Source organism: Mustela lutreola, chromosome 13 (genome assembly GCF_030435805.1).
Source record: "Mustela lutreola isolate mMusLut2 chromosome 13, mMusLut2.pri, whole genome shotgun sequence".
In the NCBI taxonomy this organism is placed as follows: domain Eukaryota; kingdom Metazoa; phylum Chordata; class Mammalia; order Carnivora; family Mustelidae; genus Mustela; species Mustela lutreola.
Genome location: NC_081302.1, coordinates 7,861,691 through 7,875,740, shown reverse-complemented (window position 1 = coordinate 7,875,740; position 14,050 = coordinate 7,861,691).

The window sequence follows — 14,050 nt, the reverse complement described above, 5'->3', positions numbered from 1 at the left end:
TGTGCCCTTACAGCCATGGAATCCTCGTGCAGAAAGTTAGACCTCTCCAAGTTTCAAGTCTCTTTTCTATAAAACCTATTTCTATTTTGCAAGTAGTTTTGGGGGTAGTGCCAGCCTGAAACAAGTAAAATCCCCAGTCAACATAAACAGATGCAAATATATCGATAATGTTTATGCACAAAAAACGAAGTGGGAGTATTTTCTTTAAGAACTCAATTGTATAAAGGAGGTTTCAAATGATTGATTTTCAAATCTTTATAACTTACTGTATGGGGAAAGGCCACCGTCCAAAGCAGTTTTCCTAATGTACATCTGCATTTAAAATCAAAGTCTTAGGCCAAAATAGAGGCTTAATTATTCCAGCACTTAGAACAATGCATTTGCTGGATGGTCTAGAGTGTTATTTTAAGATCTGAAGTAATTTAGGAAACTATTGTGTCATTGTCAAATGCTTTTTTTTTTCTTTTGTCATCACACTAGGTGAACTTGTTCTCTCTGCGAAGTAGACAGACTGACCTTCTGTTCAGTTATTGAAAGGTCACAAGACACCTGAGAAAGAGAGTCACCGTAAAGGAAAACCTTTCTAAAAGGCACAATGTGGAGTGCCCACGTAAGCTCCATGATAGTCTGGCAGGCTGCAAGGTCTGTAACTTGGTGCACCTGTACCAGTGATGTTGAGTCTCACGCAGAAAACAAAAGAAAACATGAGAAGAGTTTCGGTTGAATTTACAGTCTGTGTGGACATGACTTCTTTTATTGCACTTACTGTAAACAGATGCTTCTCATATGTGACCTCCCCCAAATGCTCTTGTGAGATACGGGATAAAATTCTCACCACAAACATTAAAGAAAGCTGAACTGATATTTTAAAGTTGATATTGAATTAATTTTAGCTGTAAACTTTTAAGGTTTTATAGGATGAGTTTATTTTTATTGCAAACTATCTCAAACATATAGAAAAGCAAAGAGGCTAGTGTAACAGATGCCCACAGAGTTTTAGCTCAGATTAAAAAAAGGCTAAAATTGTAAGGCGATTATTTCAGCTTTTTAATGGGGTTAATTTCCTTCCATTTCATAGGGGTAGCCTCAAGCCTTAAGTTGATTTTACCTTTGCTTGTACTGGTGTTGGTATCAGTATAAATATGTAATTTTTTAAAAATTTATGTAAATGCTATCATGATATCAATATCTTTTTGCAACTTGCTTTAACAATATTGCTTTTAAGATTTGTTCATTTTGATATGAAGATCAGATTTGCTCATTTTAGTTGCTTTTTTTTTGTTCGAATTCATGATACATTATTCATTCATTCCCCTAATGAGATACAATGTAAAATTTCCAAGGTGCTTCTTTTTTTAATTGCACATAATACCGCAAGGAAAACACTTCTATAGTTCTCATTCCGCATATGTGGGATTGCTTTTCTAGAATATATTCCTAAAAATGGAATTGTTGAATCTTAAATTTGCCCAAATATCATCAAATTTCTCTTCCAAATGGTTTTAGCAAATTATATTTGAACCAGCAATAGATGGGTTTCTATGTCCCTGCATCATCTCCATCCACACTTGGAAACATCAGCCTTAATAGTCTACTCCTCAGATGACATCACAGTGCTGTTTTAAATAACACTTATCTAATTATCCATGAGGTTGCATAATGTTTTAGATCCATTTTCATCAGTCTTGTATTTTGTGGGAAAATAGAATTATACACATGCCTTGCATACGAAGGTATTGGAACTTTAAAATTTAAATGTGTATTACTTTCATTACAAAGTCATCTTACACACGAATAACAGTATATTTACATTGCAATACACTTGGGAATAAAATAACTTTAACATTTTTTTTAAAAGATTTTTTTTATTTATTTGTCAGAGAGAGAGAGGAGCGAGAGTGAGCACAAGCAGACAGAGTGGTAGGCAGAGGCAGAGGGAGAAGCAGGCTCCCGGCTGAGCAAGGAGCCCGATGCGGGACTTGATCCCAGGACGCTGGGATCATGACCTGAGCCGGAGGCAGCTGCTTAACCAGCTGAGCCACCCAGGCGTCCCTACTTTTAACATTTTTAAGCAAGTTGAATTGTCCATTATGCTACCACACAAAAGGTTCCCTTTAAATAAGTTGATGTATTTTTATCCTTATATTCATTGTTTTCAGATGCTGACACCATTTTATTTTTAGTTTTAGTTTCCACTAACTCTGTACCATAAGTTTCCTTAAAGTATAACTGAGTTGCAATATCCTGTTAGTTCCAGGTGTCTATCATAGTGATTGGATATTTTTATTCCTTCATTGTATTTAATGGCTACATAGATTCCATCAAGAAGATACAATGTAATTTTTAACCATTGCTCTGTTGCTAGTGTTGAATACGAGTGAGTCTAGGTTTTGATATTAAAGGCTTTTTTTTCTGACACCAGAAGTTATAGTTATTTTCACCTTACTTTAAAAAAACAAAAAACAAAAAACAGTAAGAGTGAGGATAATTCACAGCTTGCACATAGGTTGTGGCTCATTTGAACTCTTCTGTGTGTGTGTGTGTGTTGTGTTTTGTGTGTGTGTGTGTGTGTGTGTCTGTGTGACTTCGTCTTTAATTTTGAATACTTGTAAATAAGAATGAACAGCAAGGTTTTAGGTTTCTTTCACTCATTATTTATCACTAATAATGAAATATCTAGATTGGCTCATTGCCCTCTTTCATAAATTAAAGCATTACATTTATGTTTTTATTTTCTGACTACTGATTTTATTTCCTTATTACTGATGTCAAGGTAGAAAAATAGATAATAATTGCATGAGGTATTTCTTAGTCTCCATAATTCACTTTGTTTTAAAATTTGAGGACCTACGAAAGACTCAAGTTCTTATCATTTCGATGGAGATCCCAAGATAAGCCGTGAGTTTTGAGGAGAAAAGTATAAATAGCCAAAGATGATGAGGTTTTGGAATATAGGGGAGGTTTAGAGAAGTGAAGTCCAGAGCCGACAACCAAGAAAGAATTCTTGAGACATCTTTGGTGCAAAATGGTGGTTTACTAAAGCACGGGAACAGGACCCGTGGACAGAAAGAGCTGCGGCCCCAGGGTTGTGAGGTGTAGCTGTTTTTATACATGGGTGTTGGGGCAGTTAAGGAAAAGGGAGGTTTCAGAAAGATTTTCATACGCTAAAGAAGACTGACAGGATACCCAGGGGCCTTCCCATTGTCAGGTTAAGGTTGCTTCTCCTTCCAGCAAGGCATTAACAATAAGATAGTTGGGAGCTCCTGGAGGGACATTACACTCTGCTCACTTCCAGTATCTGCCGATGGGCTGCAGGTTAAAAGGACATTTAATTGTCTCTACATTTCCTTCTGGAAGCTAGGTGATTGATAGAAATGCTTTGTTTTTGTAGATTGCTAAAACATTTGTAAAAGAGAAAGACTCCTGTCTTGCAGGATTGCAATCTCTATAAATTAACTATTTGTTTTTCCTTTCCTTAACTTTTGGGCAGCCAGGAATGCCTGAGGAATGTCACACATATCCCATGGGGGACGGGGTTGTAGGGCGTCAGCTTCTGCGTTGTCCTCAGTTTACCTTCTGCTCCCTCATCAAAAAGAATAAGCCAGGTTCGGTAATGTCTTACTAAATTATGCCCATAGTTGTTACTTCTCTGGGCCAGGATGAGTAGGAAAATGAGTGTTCGAAGATCTCAGGGTGATTGTGCAAATCCGCACTGCTCACCCGTACCCAGAGAGTGAGAGCTGATCTCACTATCAAACTCCTGTGAATTCCAACTATTGACAATGTCGTCTTTGAAGATTTGTAGGATCCTTTCACCATTCCAGCCATCACTGCTGTCAGGGTGTTAGTTGGGAACTGGTTTCTTCCCTCTCTGTTGTTGTTCTCCTTGTCATCATTTGGTGGCATGTGTAGCAGGGGAGCAAATCTACAACCCTCCATTGTGTCTCTGTGACATGTAGACAATTTTAGGCAGAATATTTTTGAAAGACTAAAGTCTCAAGAAATTTTTCTTTTTCTTCTCCCTTAAGCGCTTAAGAGAGTTTAGATGGAGGATCTGTTCCAGGAAGGGAGCTATTACCATAGATCGGGGCGGCATACTCTGAATGAGGTGAGGCAGACAGGAGGGAATTGAGCAGTCTGTTAACAGTTCTCTCTGAGTCTGGTTGTTTCTGCAAGGCCCTGCAAACACTTGTTTACCAAACATTCACTCTTTTTCATCTCCACTCAGTTATCTTTCTGGCCTTTGAAGTCCGAAGACCTCCACTCCCTTCTCTTTAGCTCTGGGAGGCGCATAAGCCTCAATTGCTTGACTGCCCCAGGGCTGCTTGCCTACAGAGTTCTCTTGCATACAAGACTGGATTTGGTTTTATCCTGTTAATCTCTCTCATGTCAATTTAATTCTTAGACTAACCAAAAGAATGTGGATTAGTAGAGTAAAACTTTTCCTCCCCTAAATATGTTAAAGGCATATAACTTTATGCATGGGTATTTCTCACTTGTAGTTTTGCTTATGACATATGAGTTCCATTTTCCTTCTTTTTTTATTTTTTTAAAGATTTTATTTTATTTGTTTGACAGATAGAGATTACAAGTAGGCAGAGCAGTAGGCAAAGGGAGAAGCAGACTCCCCACTGAGCAGGGAGTCCGATGCAGGGCTCGATCCCAGGACCCTGGGATCATGACCCGAGCCGAAGGCAGTCGCTTCACAAACTGAGCCACCCACGTGCCTCTTGAGTTCCATTTTCAACATAAGGAGAAACATCATAAAATCTATTGTCTTCCCCAGAGACATGTCCACTTCGGCAGATGATTGAATCACTAAAAACATCTTTTAGTTGCCATCTATATTTTGCAAAAAAATCTAAGATTAGGAGTATAATTTTTTAAAATCATATTTAGACTTGGCTGCTTAGATAGGACCCCATTTCTTTTTTCTTGACTTTTTTTTTTTTTTTAATGCAAAAGAAGGCTAAAGAAGTGTTATAGTAGCATCCATGCAAGTGAATAAAGAGAGAATGTTCGGAATTTAAGACCTAACCAAATAATAAGGGCTCTAAGTCCCCTTCAGGCTGAGGGGACTACAAATAAATTCTAGGATCTTGACCCCACCAGGCTGAGGAGAGTGAGTTCCAGAAAGGTAGACTTCAAAGGCATCTTTGGCCCCTTGAGACAGCCAGCCTACCTTTAGCTTATTTCTAGTTCAGTCTGGGAGACAAATCAGGGCGTCCATAGCAAGTGGTTAGAAACTGCTAGGGCTCGGACAGACTGGGCCCTCCACCAGGGAAAGCTGACCCCTTCACCAATTCTCCTTGTCAATTCTGCCCTTACAATAACTTTCAAAACTGTCATGCAATCGCAGCATAATTCTTGCAAACTTGAAGTCTTTTTCAAAGTCTTTGATTTCACCCAAACAGAATCATTCCGTTTCTATCTACTCACACTCTCGGTTCCTTTCTGTCTTGATTTTCTATGGCATCCATGATCACTTCTAGCATTTACTCATTGGAGAGTTGCCAAGGACACTGAGAAGTTATTGTTTCATATTTTATCTACGTAGGTGAGAAGTGGTTAGAAAATCATGCACAGCTAAGCCTAAGGATGCCAGTCACACATCACAGTGTTTCCTTCCTCTCTACGCTTCCCACCATGCCCTTCACACTCAGGGAAGCAGTTAACAATGTTGTCCGAATGCACTTCTGTTTCTTCATTGGGCTGTTAAATCCCCTCTGATTATCAGTATTTCAAAATGCTTAAAATACTCTTCAGAAATTTCCTTTCTGTATTTACTTCCTTCGTTCTGGAAGACTATCTTTTAGACTGTGGGTTCTGACTGTTGAGGGGGTGGCAAAATCAATTTGGTGAGCTGTGATTAGCATTTTTCCCCCCTGAATATGAAGGAGGAGAGAACAGAATACAAACTAAGAGTTCATCACACCAGGGAAAATCAGTATTATTTTGGAGGAATTTATTTGAACAGATCTATATGGATCTGTGTCCCAGTATCCTAGGCCTTCCCCAAAAATGTTTCTCTATTATGGATGACAGAAAGTGTTTGTAATTCACTGCTTTAGGCCATTTTATCTTCTCTATTTGAATCAAGACTATCTTTTTCACATAAAGTATATATTTTTTTAGCTTAACTCTGATAACACAATACATTTTATTTGACAGCTTGATGTTCGTTTGTGCCCCCTGCCACCGGATATCTTCCACAATACCAAAATTTCAATAGCAATTATGTGACATCAAAATGTGATTATCACCGCTCATCCTTCTAATTGTATTTGAAGAGTCCTCTCTTTCATAGTTTTTACATTCCGTCGGCTCTTTCTTCCGCTTCCCCACATTTCCTTCTCTAAGTGCCATTTTTGTCTACTGTTCAAGAATGGGTCAAGTTTAGAATGAAGGGAGTTTATTTAGGATTCATTCTAATTGACAATAAATAGCCTGGGGACTTAGCTGCCACAGCTGTCCCTTATTAGATCATAGTGCAGGTCATCAAATTAAAATAAGCTGTCCTAAATTCTGCACTGTACAGGGGAAGAAAAAAAAAGCATTAGGCCCTCTCAGAGAACCCTTTAGAGTGAATTATGTTGATGGTTTGTGTAGAAAATGGGCCAGATGACAGCCAAGTTAGAGCAGCCTGTCACCACAGCTAATGCTCACATGTCAGCTTTTGGACCCGAGCACAACTGAAGGCTTACAACTGACTGGCCATCAGCTTTGGTTCAGAAGGTCAAGGTGCACAGGGTAAGGGCTCTCTCCGAACTTCTAGCATGCCCTCCAGAACCTTCCGTTCCTAAAGAAGTCTGTTTTACTTATTTTTATTTATTTAAATTATGGGATGTTATGGGTCTGTATGTAGAGTTTTAAATCATTATCTGGTATGGAAGCTTTGCTGGAAACATATTTCCTTTAACCCAAATTTTTGTAGGTGGCTGGCTTGAGAGAGACACTTAATTAATCTTGAGAAATGCAGTCAGGCAATTGCCAGTAAAGGTTGGGTGCTAGTGGCAAAAATCACTTTGCTTGCTGCCAATTCTCCCTCATAAATTTACCTTTGTTTCTAAAACATGGAAAAGCAGTGTAGATTGATACCACAGTGTACGTTTTTAAAATGAGCTCAGTGTGCTTCCCTTTTGGTTGTTTCCTATCCCAATGCCACCTAAAGAATTTGGAAAGATGGAGACTATGTGTTTGGGGGGGGGAGCGGTGCAGAGGGGTGAGCTTAAAATTGTGCCGGGTTTTTGTTTTTGGTTTAACTTCCAGATGACCAAAAATACCTGATAGCCAAGAAAAAAGCAATTTTTTTGCTCAAGGATCTCGGAGAGTTCCTCCACAGCCTCTTTGGCATTTGCCATCGCCTCTGCTGTGTGGGGTGCAGGTTAGGGCGGGGGTCCTTGGGAGAAGGAATCTCACCCCACCATGCACTGGCTGGGGAGTTCTCCTACCGCTGCCCAAATTTTCTTAGGATGTGCAGCCCTCCATGAAAATATGTCCTCTATTAGAAGACCCAGCAATAGCCCTCTACAGCAAAGGACAGAGAATACCATAATCTCATAATCCCCAAATGGCTTGCAGTGCAAAACTGAGTTTCATTTGCTCAGCATGCGATGTGCTGTTTCTGCTGAAGAACAACGTGGGTCATGTGAAATATTGCGATTTTTATTTATATGGCCTTTTCATTTTCCCTGATGTTTGGAAGTCCTAGAAAAATACTTTGGTTTTTTTTTTGTTGTTTTTTTTTTTTTTTGCCCCTGTGGCAAGTGAAAATGAACTAATCTTTATAGAACTCACACAATGTAAGGCTCTTTTGATTAATGCATGTATATGTGCTATTTCATTTAAGTCTCTAATATTAAAATTTAGTGAATCTCAAATGTGCCAAGGTGTATTGTTCGAGGTTACACAACTGAAAATCATGGACGTGAGAATTGATTTAAGTGTGTATATATTTTCTATTTTTTCAAAACAATACTGTGTGTGTAATCTCTGTATATGAATTAAGCCTAATTGACAATGCCAAGTTTAAAATCCAGTTCCTGAAATTTATGATGGCTAATTAATTGTCTTTCATTCCTTCTTACATCTCTCCCTATCAAATTCACTTAATATAAAAAAAGCAAGAACGGAAACAAAGCGTTTCAACTTTGGCAAATGATACTCCTGGTGATTTAAAAATATATCTTTATATTCTCTCATCTTGGAATGTGAGTACATTATTCCTTTAATAAATTTTTCTTGAAATATTGATTTTGGTAGATTTGTTGCTTGACATCTCAAAAATAAGGGCATCATATCAGCTGAAATATTAGGAGCAATAAACATTTTTATGGGCCATAATTATCTATACGCTTTCTTTAAAAGATCAAACAAAGGTAAAACTGATGCTAAAAGAAACAGCTTCACAATGACTTTTCTCTGGAATGTGTTCTTCAGTTACCTGTATTTTAGTTACTAGGGGTGTCTATGCTTGGTGGTTCAAAACATGGAATAAAACAACAGAGTGATTTCATGTTGAATAATAAATATTTTCTAAGACTTCCAAATATAATGCAAAATCAAAACATATTACTTATTAATCAGCCCTGTTTTAAGGTGATTTAGGCCCATTAGATTATAGTTGAAGGAATATATCTTGAGCAAGAATTTGCTTTGTACATTACAAGACCTCGAAGAGAATTTCCATTTGTATAATAGAGACAAAGCGTAGACTGGCATATTATAAACAATAAAGCCACTGACCACGGAAACTGGAGCACAGGCTTCTGTGAAGTATAATTGACATAATTATATTTGAACCAATTTGACTGAATTTATTATAGCTTTCATACTCCCTGAAATGTTATACTCAATCTATCAAATAATTGTTACACACATAATATTTTTAGCTCCCATTTCACATGCACTGGATTTTTTTTTTTTTCAAAATATGAAAGACCTTCTCTTTTACCCTTGCATTTAATCTTGCAGGGGGAGGGGCTGGCCTGCTTTTGAACTCCAAATAACCCCCTTTCTCCACATTTCGATGAGGTGCTGCTAACATGTTGTAGGCATGGACCTGAGCTTTATCTCCACTTTTAAAATATTTGCTAGTCTGCAACAAAAGTGCAGCTAAAAGTACCGTGTTAGTTTTATTAATTTGGGAATCTAAGCCGTTTCTCTCTCAGTAAGTGACAATTGCCTTTTTATTTGATACAAAAATGGTATATGTTTAAAGGGTACCTGATAGTGGGAAGAAAGCTATTCTAAGAATTTTAAAGACTGGGAAAAAATACTCCATTTTTATGGAGTATGTGAGAGAATGTAGATATTCATTTATCTGGCAAGACCTAGGTGACCCAAAAGCAGGTTTTATACGATTTCAAGGTATGCACTTGTCACTTGTATTATACTAGATTTTCATATAATCAGAAAACTGTTCCTTGTGGTTCTGGTATATTTTAAATTACTGATACAGTTGCAGTAGCTGTGGTTGTTCTTAATTGCTATGATGACAATTGCTAGGATGACAATCAAGTGTGTGGACCCAGAGCTACCTCTTCGAACATTTTCTCAGATATTATTTAAGGCATTATTTCTTCTAAATATTCTGGGTGCAGGAAAGACAGCCAAATATTAATAAGAACATAAATTTAATAGAGGAAATCATATCTTGCTTTGATGCTGATGGTTTGGTCCCAAATTTTATAATAATTAATTAAATTTGTATCCACCCAGAAATGTATGGACATCTTATTTCACATGTTAAAATGAAAGAATGGGAAGCCATCGATATCCATCATTTCATTTTTTTAAAGCAATTATAATGCTTAGTAATAGACTTTATTTACTAAGCATTTCATAAATGTCATAATGTCACATGACTTAATTCATGCACAGATCCTAAAACATGGATAGTACTACACTGATTTTAAGCTGAGGAAACTGATGCTTAAAATGTTTTAATTTTCTTTTCTTTTTTTTTTTTTTTTAATTTTACTTATTTATTTGACAGAGAGAAAGAGCACAGGCAGGGGGAGTGGCAGGCGGAAAGAGAGAGAGAAGCAGGCTCCCCGCTGGGCAGAAAACCCGTAGATTTGAGGATTGATCCCAGGATCCCCAGGATGCCAGGACCATGACCTGAGCCTAAGGCAGACGCTTAACAGCCTGAGCCAGCCAGTCTCCCCAAAATGTTTTAATTTCTTTTTTTTTTTAAGATTTTATTTATTTATTTGACAGACAGAGATCACAAGTAGGCAGAGAGGCAGGCAGAGAGAGAGAGAGGAGGAAGCAGGCTCCCCGCTGAGCAGATAGCCCGATGTGGGACTCAATCCCAGGACCCTGAGATCATGACCTGAGCTGAAGGCAGAGGCTTAACCCACTGAGCCACCCAGGTGCCCCAATGTTTTAATTTCTTAATTCAAGAGCTAATAAATGTCAGAGATGGATTAGGAACCAAGAGTGGTCCAACTAAAAAACCCATGCTCATTATGATACAATGACTCTCTATTTAGAATATTGTTACTATTTCAGTTTGAAACAGATAATGCCAAGGTCATGTAATAATTATTGAAGGACATGGACAACAAATTAATCAAACATGTTTGGAAAACCATTCTGGAAAATTACAGCTCTCTTAATTGCTTAGGTGATGTAAATTTTCACAAATACATTTCCAAGTGTTTTATATGAAAGCACTGAGGCTATCAGTCCTGTTTAACCATAATAACACAATTCTATTATGTTGTGATAAATATTTTTACACTGAAATTTTTTAAGATGTCTACGTAATTGAAATTTATGAAAGCATGATTAAATTGATGTAACTTGTTACAGACTTAAGTAGACATAGCCTTTCAAGAAAGAAGGAAGAAAAAGAATTTCTGAGTTTTAAGTAAATACAAATTTCTAACAACTAAAAAAACCCAACAAACTTAAAACTCTTGAGATTAGTCTTTTAATGAGTTTTTTGCTTCTGGAAATTTTAAGAATATTCAAATCCATGTTAATCTTCTCATTGAATTCAGCTTTCACCTGGTTATTAATGAAAAGTGTCATAGCTACATTAATTCAAAAAGCTCTGATGGCTTGAGTAGCCCCTAAGATAAATGTAAGGATATAAAAAACCCAAATCCTAAGAAAAATGTGTAAATGTGCAGATTTTTATTTAGCTATTAAAGAACACTTTCTTCATATTTTTAGGTTAAAAAATGTGCTATTCTCATTAGTCTGTGCCAAACATGCATCATAAAAGCAATTTTCGATTATGCAAGTACCTGTCCACAAATACACCCACAACCAGGTACCAGGATCAGGGAGGCAAAGATTTTAGTGCGTTGGCATCATTTTGCAGAATTCAGTGTGTGAACCTACATGTTTCCCTCTTGTCTGATGGTGGTTTCTGATTTTAACAAGGGGTAGGAAAATTAAGATTTGTAGGAAACTGCAAAGGAAAGCTGCAAAGCAATTTTGTATCATGGCAGTGACTATAGCAGAGAAGTCTTCGTCCTAATAAATACAAAAGGTAAAACTAAACACACACTTAGGAAAAACAAAACAAAACAAAACGAAACATCCCAAACAATTTGATGAACTACAAATTAATAAATTATCTTTAGGAATAATCTACCAGTCTTTTGAATTATGCTGTCTTTAATAGAAATTTTCAAATTCTTGACTTAGAGAAATTTATGCATCATAAACTCAAATATCTCTAGCAATATGAAGACTGAAATATAGTGACTGAGATACTCTATTTTCTTACTGTTAACCAGATCTTACTTAAAAGCTGTTGTAGGAGTCATCGCCTGCTTTTGAGACAATCATACCTGATTTCTTTTTTGTAGCAGCAGCCTAAATTTAAGCCCCTTTTCATATTTCCTAAATATATTTTGGCAGTTTGAGTTAGAGAAATTCAATTTTCAGTCACTCCTGGAGCTCCCTAACTATGGCTTTAGTAAGTCATTGTAAAAGTGTTGGCTGTTAAGTTTCTTCTGTTACATAAAAGAACATTTGCGAGCATTTATTTACAGTAACTTTGCTGTGTTTTAACAAACCCAATTAGCATAATGGCTCAGGCTGCTATTTCCCCATCCCTTAAGATGATTAGAGATTTTGAGTTCTCTTAACTATCATCATCCATTCCAGTGTTTTACCTTATGTCTGCAGGAGAGATTAGACAAAAAATTAAACATATATTAACAAGATCAACACCCATAGCAAAGGACAAATACTCCTTAATGCAGGGGAAGGTGTGTTGCAAGTAGTCTTAATACCATAATAGCTCGGAATTTTTCAAGTTGCCATAATGGTAGTTTGGAAACAACCATGGATCCAAGGGGAAAGGAGAATAAACTAGATCTCATAGAATTCAAATAAGCATAAAATCAGATTTGGTTGCAAGGAAAGGGGCCGCCAAAAATAACTGTATCCAATGGAGCATGAGCCACTCCTGGTCTAGCTAACCACTGATCGCATCCAAGGGGCAGATCTCATGATCATTGCACAGAGGATGGATTTGGGCAGCTGTAGACTCAGGCACTCCTCCAGCAGATCTCCACCATCTTCAGCCTTGATCACAACAGTGACCTCCTAGTCTGTGTCCTAGTCATCAAGGTCACCTCAGCTCTCACCTGCAATCAGCAGCCCCATATTTTGAACACCAACTCAAAATGTCATCTCACAAATAATGAATTTAAAGTGTTACATGAATGGGAAAAAAAAAATCTTTAAAAGCTTTGTTTTATCCCGCAGTTTTAGAGAAGTTGTCTCAAAGGAGGAGGTGAAAGCCCATGTAGTAATTTACCAGAGACAAAAAGGAATCTACCAGGATTTGTTTCTTCACTCCTTCCCAATTCCTCCTCACAGAAGGTAGGAAGAAGAGGGACTGTCATATGGTTCCAATGTTAGAGCTCATGATGATAACAGCAACACACCAATGGTTATTAAATTATATAGCAACCATGACTCACAACATTTATAATTGGGTAAGATAATATTGAAATACCTCTACAAAAGATTATAGAGTTCATAATTTATTCAAATAAATAAATTAGTGTATTTCATTAGAAAATAGATTATTCAGTATATATTTTGAGGCAAAAAGCTTAGATAAATTTATTTAAAAATAAACTTTAGATCAGATAACATTTAAAATTATATTTTGATATTGGGGAAAATAAAGAATGTTTTTGTATGATATGGCCTGGAAAGTTTTTCTGTACAAGTAAAGAAAAGCAGTAACTATTAGAGCAGATGTTCACAAATGTCATTCACAAGAAGTTAAAATAGTTTAATGCCAGAAAGGAAAAAGACAAAAGAGGTTTTCACCTAATATTTTTGACGTGTGTAGAATGGTGAAATTGGATAATATACTACATACATAAAGAGTTCAAGCAAACAGTAGAAGAAGATAAATAAACCAACACAAAATCTGTCAAAAATATAAACATGTAATTCACAGAAAGTATGCAAATGGATAATGGATTAGCATTTAGGGGAGTCACTATTCAAAAAGAACATTTTTTTTTTAAGTTATTTAGGCACCATATTCAATTTAAAAGGTCCATATAATAACGAGCGTCTAAAATTCTATCTTACATAAACAAAAGGATAAATATGAAAATGCATTCATTAAAATTCAAAAAAAGAAGAGGAAGTGAAGGAGAAGGAGGGAAGAAATAAAGATAAGTCACTCCTATGTGGAACTTAAGAAACAGAACAAAAGAGCATGGGGGAAATAGAGAGAGAGGCAAACCAATAAACAGACTCTTGAAAGTGGAGAACACACTGATGGTCACCAGAGGGAAGGTGAGTGGGAGTTTGGGTGAAACAGGGGATGGGGGTTAAGGAAGGTACTGCTTATGATGAGCACTGGGTATTGCACGGCAATGTTGAATCACTACATTATTCACCTGAAACTAATAGGATACTGTATGTTAATTAACTGGAGTTTAAATAATAAATAAATAACCACAAATAAATTAAGTGCCCATCAGCAGAAGTGGAGGGATTGGATGGAAGAATACATTAAAATGTGGCGCAGCTATAAAACCATACCATGAATACT